This window comes from Coturnix japonica, chromosome 9 (assembly GCF_054131305.1).
Source record: "Coturnix japonica strain WE chromosome 9, WE-NBRP24, whole genome shotgun sequence".
Lineage (NCBI taxonomy): Eukaryota > Metazoa > Chordata > Aves > Galliformes > Phasianidae > Coturnix > Coturnix japonica.
In genome coordinates this window covers 1,722,493-1,734,011 of record NC_140671.1, presented here as the reverse complement: position 1 = coordinate 1,734,011, position 11,519 = coordinate 1,722,493, and positions in this window count along the sequence as shown.

Sequence of the window (11,519 nt, the reverse complement as noted above, 5' to 3'; positions counted from 1 at the left end):
CACACATTCAGCCATGGAGAAAGAATTTCTGCACTCAAATTAATGCAAGGTGGGATAAGATAAATAAGCTTGAAAGAGCAGCTCTCACTGATACAAAGATAGAAAGAATGGGTTGGGAGAGGGTGTGGGATGCACAGGACCCTACGGCAGAGATCACAGGGGAGAAGCAAAGAGAACAGTGTAAAAGTGCATAGACTCCATCAGCAAGGGAGAGAGGATTTAATATTGAAAATACTGGAAAAAAGTTGGATGCAGAAGGGGCTTTGCAAAAATATCTTAATAGCCGTGTATCCCCAGGCAAAACCCAGCTTCAGAAGATACAAATGCTTAAATAAACATGAGTCAATTTATTATTCCTCTGTGTTTTAGAGCTTCTTCACCTTCTGCCTGGCTCATTTACTGCAATTAAATGCTTGTAAACAGATTATACCCTGAAAGCTACATTTTCCCGTTAAGTGGTCACCTCAACCTCCACTGCTTTGGCTATGGCTGCTATTCCACAGGTTGCACAGTAATCACTGAATAATAAGACCAAAAAGGATCACTAGGTCAGTTCATTCCACAACACCATCTCCTGCACCCAAACCGTGCTCTGTGGCCATGCTTTGCTCATTGCAGTAACAAACACTGCTTGAAGAGTCAGAAAAATTGTCACTCTTATTCCAAAGAACATGCACAGAACACAGGACATATTTGTATTAAACTAGTATTAAATTAGTAAGCTCAATAATGAACTCTAAGCTCATCTAGTTTTGCTTTCTTGCTGGTTATGGTGCGTACACATTGTGAAACCAGTAAAGCGGAGCTTGCTGTGAAACTGGGTAATTTTCTGGAAATATAGATGAGCTTCTCCAAGCTGTTCTAAGAACTGGGATCCAAATACTTTGTTTTTAACCCGGCCCCAGATGAGCCTCAGCACTGCCTGTACAGGCAGGAAAGAACAGCAGGAGAAGTGAGAGGGCCCACGATACAAGACTGACTTCTTAATGCTTTGTTTGATTTTAGTGGCAAGATTTGAGCTGAAGTATTACTGACAGGGGGAAAGTTGATTACAGCTTCTCAGATGGGGAGCAGGTTCTGAGATGGCGTAGATGAGCGTGACTCTTCTGGATCAAGTAAGGCTACCAGTTTACAGTAATTGGTAGTCTTAACCATTGGTAGTCTTAACCTGTATTTTCTGTCCTTAGCACTGACTCAGTCCTACTGCATTGATCGTTCATCTCAGCAAAAAGAGAAAAAAGGAAAGATGCATTGCTTAAATGGAACCTATCTCATGACAGCACAGTACCTGGTGTCTTGCTACACCCTTTGGAGAAGCAATATGAAGGCAGGCATGTACTCTCCCCCAGGCCAACGCACAGCGGAGACCATTGCATGCAGGTCTCTACAGGAAGCCAGTTCTGTATTTTTACATAATAATCTCTATTCTGAGCTTTACAAAAAGTTCATAAAAGGGAAGGAACGGAAAGTCACAGTGCAAGCAAAACTCAAAGATGCAGCACAGTACATAGTGGTGTTTACCTGCTCCAGTAATTCTGATCCCAGGGCAAAGTACTGAAGATTAGCTCCAGACCTCATTAGGCAGGATAGAATTATGTGGGTTAACAAAGTAACACTCTTGGCTTTCCTCTGCATTTTAAAACTGGCTTGAGACCTATAAAATCCCTTTGAATTTTATTAAAAGTCTTCTTCAATCATTTTTCATCCCACAGCCCTGTTGAGCCAAAATAATAAATTAGAGTGTTATCTGCATGGATATCCATTAGAGCTTCAAATGAACATTATCACAGCCAACAAACTAACAATGCTGGTTCTAAGCAGGGAGAAGGCAATCTGCTCCACTGAGCACTGCCCCATGAGCCCACAGGAGATGGGCAGAAGGGGGCTTCTGGCCAGAAGGTAACTGAAGCACACAGGATTCTTCCCTGGACTCTCTCCTTACACCAAAGCCCCAGCTCCCCCTTCCAGGGATCCCATTCCTGCAGTCCCATCCTGTATCCCCAACATAAATACAGACATGGATTCTTACAGCCCCCAGAAAATGTCTCTGTGAGCTGAGCCTCATGATGTGCTGCCCAAAGTGAATTTCAAGATAAATCTCACTGCTGCTCTTCCCCTGGGGTCACACAGACACCATTTTAGTGTCTTTATTTCCAGCCTTCCCTCTTCTTCATCTAATTCCCTTTTACCTCCCACTCCTATCCTTTATTACTCTTTTTCTATTCTTTTCTAAGAGGAAAATGTTTCTTTTCACTCTCAATCTCTGTTCCTGTCCTCCTGTCATTCCCTTCATGTCTCATCCACGATGGTATTTTTGTTCATGCAATAACTAGTTTGCTCTTTCTCCTCTTCCCGCTGGGCTACTTTGATCTACTGTTCCTGTGTCTGTTTTACACATCCCTTTTCCTCCTGCCAAAGACACATCAGTGTATTTCCCATCCCCTCCTCCTTACTCATTTCTCTTTTCCTGCTCTGATCTATTCTTGCTACACCAAACTTGTTTCATGTGTAGACGGCTTAAAATCTGCTCTGCTGCCCCAATAAGTATTGCAGTAAGTAATGGAGGATCTGGTCCGTCAATGTTGTTGCCCTGCAGCAACTCAGGGCATCCCTTTAACAACCTTCCCTGTCATACTTTATTGGGAAGGACACTTGACTGTGTTGCTCATAGCAAAGAACAGCCCCCGAAAATGAATGAACCACACTTACAGCCTTATAGGAACACAGAGATAGGAACTTTCAGAGCTGCATGTTCTCCTTGACAATAAATCACAGCAAGATATGGTGTCGAGCAGCAGGGACAACACTGGTCCCACAGAGTGGGAAACCTGAGGGTGAAAATTACTATTGCCCTCCACAGAACAACCATTTACTAACCTGCCCTCTGCCCTGGGAATGTGCCATGAATCCGCATGAATCAGCCATTCCCAAGATGATAACTGCACTCAGAGCCATGCAAAGGCCAAATTCTCCTCCTTGATCTCCAGCCCTGAATTCTCCAGGCTCGCTACTCACAGCAACCTGCGAGTGAGCTCTGTGTGTGTTCAAGCACCCATGAAATAATAAGGCAGCCGCAGCAATCTTTTTGCCATTCCAAAGGTTAGGTTCAGGCTGCCCTTTGCATGCCCCACATCCAAACGTGGTTTGTGGCTGAGTGAAAAAACCTGAGATGAAGCAGGTCTGAGCAATTTCTTCACACTTACACACAGCACATTGTTCAGTAGCAATGGTCTGAAACATTACATTTCCACGGTGCTCACAACAGCATCACTTAGAGCCATCATACAGGGAGAACGCAGCTCTGCGAGGCAGCAGGAGGTTTGATATGTTGTTGGGTTTTAGTACAGTAAGGAAGAATTTGAAGCTTCGTGAACTTTTGTCTGCCCATCCTAAATAATTCCATTGAAATAGATATTACTGTTCTGCATGGTTTCCAAATCAAATTAGCCCATTTGTTGAAGAAATAAAGTCGTATTTATATACAGATAAACATATAGATAGAGCATACATTTGGGTCTCTCCATTGAGGTTCTACATACCAATTGTGTCCAAATTCTGCCCTCAGAGACATAGCAACAATCTATGGGCTCAGAACAGGCTGTGGTCAAGGGCAGCATTTGTCCTTAAGTTGATGTGACACAGGTTGATGGAGAAGAAAGATAATCTCATTATGTGACTCTGAACAGATCTTGTCATGCAAGAAAGAAACCTAATGTGGTGCTAATGGCAAATATAAGTAGATGCCTTAATAGCTATCATCACCGATGAAACCATATGAATATGCAACACAATTGCTGTGCTAGGAAACAGCTTTTGACCTGTTGGTATCATCTCCTTTTGAGCTGGGCACCAGCCACAAAGCATAAGTCTTTTGAACCTGGAAAGAAAGATACACTGCACACACAGTGAACTCCTAGCCTTGAGGCTGAATGTTGCCTTATTTAGTGAAAATTGATTAGATTTGTCAGGTGAATAAAATCCTTTATTAAATTTGCCTGGCTGAAAGTATGCCTGTGTATTTTAGTTTTTCATTAGAGTGTCGGTAAATTTGTCTGAAGTAGTTAAGAATATCATAAGTAATACATCAGTAACAATTGGACCAGTCCACAGCAGAAACCCCTGAGGAGATTGTGCCTTGTCTACAAAACTGAGGTCTATACGCTGCTGGTTTCAATTTCTGCCCACCAGAGGGGAGCAGAAGAGAAATTAGCCTAGAAAAAGGTATCTTCGCTTAAGAAAAACAAACAAACAATAATAATAAAACCTCTGAACCACCTTGCCCTGCTCATACACATGTACAAACAGTGCCAAGAAGGCCAGCACCAGCATTTCAAGATCAGCTGCAAAGTTCAACAACAGAGGGCAGACCCTCAGCGGGCACAGAGCAGAGCTGCCTGACATCCCACGCTGGGGAATTTGCTTCACTTGCCTGTATCTGATTTCTAATTATGATGCAGCACGCACAGTCATAAATTTCCTATGGGATACTCATTATATAGAGCATATGAATGTGCTGTAATCAAGCGTATTTGTTGCTATGGAAAAACACAGCAAGCATGCGGAGCCTTCTGTGTGGCATCCTTAGTGTCCCTTCACCCGGAGTACTTGGATTCCTTGGCAGCGCATGGCATAGCAACATGTTATCTGGCACAAAACTCAAGGACGTTACAAGCTGCAGCTGACAAACTTGCAGGCCTTGTTAGCCCGTTGCATTTACAAGGGGCGTTAGGCGTAACGATTTTGCATTATTGCCTTTTAAAGCATGGAGATGAAAGAAAAGCATCATAGGCTGCACGATGCTGAGAGTGTGACCTTTCCCTCCTCCTTCCTAATGCCTCTTACATCAATATTACCAGTTCGGGAGGGAAAAAGACACAGTGTGATGTATATCCAAACCTGTGCTAAACATGGTTAGCAAGGGCTCAGCACAGCTCTCTGTGTGCCCAAGGAGGGATGTGCAGCTTGAATTTAGGGCAGTGCCCAAAATGAGAGTCTATTCATATTGTTTTACAGCAGAACCCATGTTTCAGTTCATCTCAGGTGCTGGAGAAGAGATCCAATTTGTACCTGGGAGCTTAGTCCCACTGCCTCTGTGCAACAAATAGAGATAGGATTAATTCAACTCTCTTATTCTCTAAATTGGGCAGTAATCCAGTGGATGAAGTGGCACTAAGCAGGGCTGCCACTATTTTAGTGATTTGTATCATGATTAACAACTCCTACTTCAGAAGGAGGATTATGGAAAAACAGAAGTGTGTGTGTGAGAGAGGTGTGAAAGCTGTCAGGCTCAGAGGTGCTCTGCCCTCCCCAGCTTCCTCTGCCCCCATTTCCTTGACTGAACTCCCAGGTAGAGCCATGCGATGGGCTGGCAGAGCTGAGAAATCCTGTACCATAGGAAAACTGTATGGATGGGCATCAAACAGAAACCTCTGCACCTGTAGAGCCCATGCATCAGTTGGCCATACCATGCAATGCTCTGCTAGGATAGCCAGCAGTCCGCCTGAGGGAGGTGGATCCTCCCAGATCCAACCAACCTTGTTCTAAGCTGGTGTCCTCCAGAGATCACTTGCAGCTACAGCATCCAAACAGATCCCATGCAGTGAGAAAGCTAAAGGCAAACAGGGACACGCAGTCTCCGTTATTTCATTCATTTAAGGGATTTCTGTTTCATTCACCTGCTAGCTTGTCCAGACTACAGTGCATCTTAGGGAGCTACTGTCACTCCTGTGTTTTATCTATACAACACATCACACACCCAGCATCCTAGAAGGCATAAAATACAAACCTTCTAGCTTCATCAAAGTTTACCAGCATCACAATCTCATAACTCTGCAGAACGAGCACCTTGCTGGAAACCAGGGTCTTGACAAAGAGCTCATGATAAGGCTGAGCTGAGAACAGACCAGTCACGCTCCCAAGCCCATAGCAAGCATACAGGATAATGGCAAAGTGTTATACATGGAACTTGCAGGAAAACTGTCCTAGTCTTTCTTGGTTTTGTTTATACAGATTTCTTTTGCAATACTTATAAAGGAAAAATTTGACCAGAAATGTGAATACAAAGTTTCTCAAATCAAAACACACAAAAGGGTGAAATTCCCCTCCTACTTCAAGGGAAAAGTGTCTCATTTGCTGATGCCAAATACTGATTTAAAACACTGACAGATACAGACCACTAAAACTTCCCGTAATGAACTGTGGTTTTCAGTGTTGGTAAGAAACCTCAAAACACAACAGGAAATGAGGCAAGGGTTTTGTTTTGCTTTTTTTCTTTCCCTCTACTGTAGCTTACACAAAGGCAAAAATCGTTATCACTTCTTGCTGAATCCAGAACTCCAAGACCTGATCTGCCCGTTTCTGCACCCCAGGCACAACCCCTCTGGCTGTAGGGAGCCCAGAATGTGCAGCTCTGCAGCACCCAGGTAGGAGTGCGAGTCGAAGCTCAGCTGCTGACTGAGAGCCTTTCAACTGCTGCTTTTGGGGGAAAATGCAAGAAAAATTCTTCCTTTGTGTCAGTTGCATCTTGCCAGCAGTGCTGCCATGGTTACCACTTGGGGCTTTAGTTTTATAGGGTTTTATTGCTTTTTGACTCTCCGTTGAATTTGTTCTCTCTCACTGTTGAAGTGTTTGATAATACTATCCGGTTTTCTTTCCTTAAACAGAGGAAAGTCCTGTCTAGAAAGTTGTGGAGAAGTGATCTTGTCTTGTTTAAGTTGTTGTTGCTTTTTTCCGGCGTGCACTTCTCAGCACCTCCTTCCCACCCTGAGAGCCTGATGGCAAAGTCCCAGCACAAAGCAAGTGGCCCAAAGACATGAGAGCTGCTGGAACCCAACCCAGGCAGTTGTAGGAGCAGGAGCTGGGCAGTGCAGCAAGGTTCGGTTGTGGCACCCATTTCCTGAGTGTGTCTGTTGTTCAGATCAATGGGGGACAGTTATTAGAACAGCAGCAGTAAACAAGATGGCCCTCATTTCTGCATTTGACTTTTGCACCACGCATCAAAGCTTTCCTGACTTCACTGCTCAAAATTGGTGACAACAGCCTGATTCTTGTGCATTTCTTCAGCACAGAATTGAGGGAGAATACACCGACCTGGGGTTGCATTCCTGGTCTCAGGGACTACTCATGTTTGCTTACAAAATTTGAGATAAAGTACAACATCTGCTTCCTACAAATAATAATAATAATCATAGTAATAATAATTGCCTGTAAACTACAGACAGGTCTGTTTTAAAACCCTTGGAAGTATTTGCAGACATTGTTTTCCCAACTGCATTCAAATTAGCCATGAATATGAGCCATTAACAAAAGCAATATTAGCATACTTGCAGCAAAGCATCTCTTGGCATTATTAGTCTCTGTCTGTGTCACACTGCACATGGTCCCAGAGGATGGTCCCCAAAGAGGACCAGCTCTTTGAAGTGAGTGGGAATGCTGCTATCCCATGAACAGGATTAAGCATAGCACATAAGGGGAAAAAAGGATCTCATTTTTGAGATGAAATCTAAAGAAAGAGCAGTAAAGATCCCAGGGCTGCAATGGTTCTGTAACTCAGCCAGAAGGTGCCATGAATTAGGCCCACTGGCCAGAGAGATTAAAGAGGCTGTAAGACAGTTTTCCCAGGGACAGAGATTGTAATCTCTGCTCAGCTGCAGCTGCTAAAGAATCGCCTCAATTCCAGTAGTTCCAGAGACAGCTTATCAGCCTGTGCTGTCCTGCCCTTGGATCCGGGAGGTTAGGGCTCAGGGACAGCTGGGACTGGAGGGGGACAAAGGAAAGATAACAAGGAGGAAGAGGAAGGCCTGTTTGCTTCCCACTCCACTTCCAGTTTAGAGAGATAAGGATATTTTTCCTCTCCTTGGAGCGTTGTAAGGGAAGTGGTTTAGACGTGTGGGCTACAAACTTCCCCATGCAACTCAAGGGAGCAGGAAGCATAAAACTTGCATCAGCCAGCTTCCTCCTCAAGGCCAGCCTCCATCTCCATCCCAGTGTCCAACCACCAGGGTGACACGCATCTCACCAACTGTATGGGAGGCGAGCAAAGCCTCCTCCAGGAGGAACAGACCCCAGCATAACTGCTCTCTATTTGTCTGGGGCACAGCAGTTAACTGATGCCACTCCACTGCTCCCAGGCAGCAAGAACCAGCAATTCAGACATCTTACGGACAAATAGTTAACTATAAAACTATGCCTTTTTAACCTGCCCAGCAGCTTTAGAACAGAGGACTGGTATGTGAGGACTGGGAACCTAAGTCTCTGATGGAAATGTTGCACCTCCTTTTACTTGCTAGAGAGGAAAAAAGCAGCAGGATGGTATGCAGCCACAGCAGTACACAGCTCAGAAAATACCCTTCTGCTGATCCTCCTCTTTTGGCAGAGCTGTATTCTGCTTCTGGGCTAACAGGTTTCAAAGCAGTTGGAGACTCTTGTCTGCAGGGCAGACGTTGCAGAAAGCAGTGCCAGCCCAGCTCCCACCTTCACACCCCAGCACAGCCTTACAGAAGGACACACTGGTGGGTGCAGAAGTGCTAGAATAACACTTATCAGTGGTTATCCATGGTTACACTTCATTTTGACAGACAGCACAGCACATTGATGATGTCACTTCTTAAACCACAGTTTAACATAATTCTTAGGTGCCTTGATAGGTCTCATTGAACTCACAGGAAATTAAGTAGATGATTATCTAATCAAGAGCACAAACAGCTATAATTTTCCCTTATCTCCCCATCAACCTAGGATCTCAAAGCAATTTACAGAATGAGCAAGACAAGACACGCAACTATTCCCCAAGGGATGGTTCTGTGCCCATTTTACAGGTAGGGAAACTGAGGCATTCATTTTCCAGGCAAAGGTCAGCATACCTCCCCATCACGCTGTAAACAGACTCACAGATGGATAAGCTGAGATGAGAGGATTTGCCTTATGAATGAAGGGAATATCGATGGCCCCGAAGGTCTGCAGTTACAGATGAAAGTACAGATGAGACCTAAAGAGCATCAGCTTCTGGGTGCAAGGCTGCCTGCCTCTTACATGCGCAGTCAGAAAGTCTCCCCTTCTCTCCCAGTATGAATTGGTACATGTGTGTTCCTCTGAAATTCATTCTTACATTGCTCTGTTGACTTATCAGCCCTCTGTGGCAAGGGAGGGGTGATAGATTCATATTAATGTGCATCCCGGGAAGCAGGCACATCCCCAAGGGAGCAGCATGATTCATTTTTAATGATACTTCCCTGAGTCTGTAGGCCCCATAAGCCAAGAATTACAAGCCTTGAAAGTCATCATCACTGACTGAGCTGTTGTTGGTGAAGGAGGGTTTCCAGCCCAAGTGGGAGTCATTACAGCAGGGGGATCGTTTTAAACTAAGTGACAAGAATATATTAGGGACAGGAAAATTACACTTTTCAACAACCAAAGAAAAAAAAGAAAAAGAAAAGAAACTACTTCCTAGCAGAAATTCTGATTCAGAAACACTATGAGAAGGCAAATTGCTTCCCCTCGTCTACTCTGCATGGAGCAAACCTACACACGTAGGTCAGAGGCCTAGCAAGAGCCTGAGGCTAAACTAATTATTGTGATTTGCTCGTCTTTTGTAATTAATCTAGGAAAGGCTTAAGGCTGTTAGCAGCTTTAAAGAAGTAAATCTGAAGGACCAATTAAGTAAAAACAGCAGCGCTTAATGAGGACCTTTTGGTTCTCTCATGTTGATTGTTATATTTGTTGAAAGTTAAGTTTCCGCTGTCTGTCAGATCTTGTCTGGTCTTGTAAAATAGATCTTCTTACTTGGTGCTTAACCACTTGACACTGGAACAAAAGCTTTCGATTACAAAGCAATTTGTGGGGATTATAGTGGAATGAGCTACACCCACGCTCCCTGATTTAACAATCAATTTGAAGCTATTTTCAGTTGAATCAAGAAACCTTAAGGACCATGAAACTATTGCTGGGATCTTCTGATACCTCTCCCTTAGACCTCACTGTTACTGATAGTAGAGAGAGACTGAAGCGTGCAGCTCAAATTCCAAGAGAATTTGAGAGTTATTCTTTGGAAAATAGAAAGACAGGTGCAATTTTCCTTGTTCCTAGTCTTAAGTTTACTATGCTTAACCAGGGGAATGAGTGCTTCACCCCAAAAATATACCTACATAACTGAGACCTGACAGTAGAGTTCTGTTCCCTAAAGAGCCTGAGCATCTCATAGAAAATGATAGTATTCAGCAAGTGAAGCACCTGCCATTGGCAAGGCTGGGACCCTGGGACACATTTCACCTGTTGGCTGTTCTGCCAGAAGAGATGCAGAGATGCTTTGAGCTGGGGAAAAAAAAGGGTAATAGATGCTGGGAAAGGAGAAAGCAAGTGTAAAAGGAAGAAAAAGCAGATTACCAGCTTAACCCTAGAAACAGCCTTTTGTGAACATAAAGGGATGATTTTGCCTGGCGAACTGCAGGGAATACATCCATGCCATTCTCTTTCCGACACGTCTGTCATCTGTCCCCACAGCTATAGCCTTTTTCACATGCAGCAAATTAATTTTGCGTTCTCAGCAGGCAGCCCTTTTAGAGACCAGCCAACTTCCCGATATTTTGTGTTCAGTTTTCCTATCAGCAGATCTATTTTAAATAAAAAGCTATGTGTTTTACAAAACATGAGTGCCAGTAACACAGAGGAAGAATGTGACATTTTTCTCCCCAGGATATTTTGACTGACGCACGGAAAAGTCTATAATCTTACATAGGCTCAAGCTGCTCATGTTGACATCCAAATGTTTGGTGAAAAAAGAGCTTGATTGCCTTCCATGAAAGGTGCAAGCTTCTGATTTAGTCTCTCCCTCACAGGAGGGAAGGAAAAAACATCAAAAACTGACCTCGCGCTCTTTCTGAAGGCAGTTTGTTTTATTTACCTGCTACAAATGCAGCGGGTCAGTCGTACTTCCACAGCTTCACCAAGTCTGCACGCAATACCTTATTTATTTCCATCACATTCTCACACCTCCAGCTGCTTATGTGAGCCCACTGAGCCTGTCCCCACAGCCTTCGCAGCTCATCGTTCAGCTCGGTGGAAGCACTCCCTAGCTTTTGTAATTACTCTGTCCTTCAACATCCACAGACATCCACCATCTCCCTGCTGATTTAGTCAACCTCTATGGAAAGGAAACACCTGCCTCGCCTGTGGAATTGAGAAAGCCTTCCCCATCCCACACAACCACTCTGCTGCCTCACCTGAGCACAGTGCAAATTCAAAATCCTTGCAGACAGCAGCACATGGATGCAGTCTCCTTGGAGCCCAGCTGTAAAATCAGTCAAACTCCAAATGATGGCCAGAGCAGAACTTTACCGTTTTCTGGTATCCTTATGGTTCTGTACTTAAGTGAAAGCACTCAACCTCTGAGACAGAAATAACCCCTTTCTAAGGGTTTTTTTTCCCAGAGTCTACAGTGGAAACTCCATGAGCTTTGACTCATTGTTTCAGACTGATTGCTTCAGCAGCAGCTGGGAGAAATGGAGACTGAACTGGAATTCACC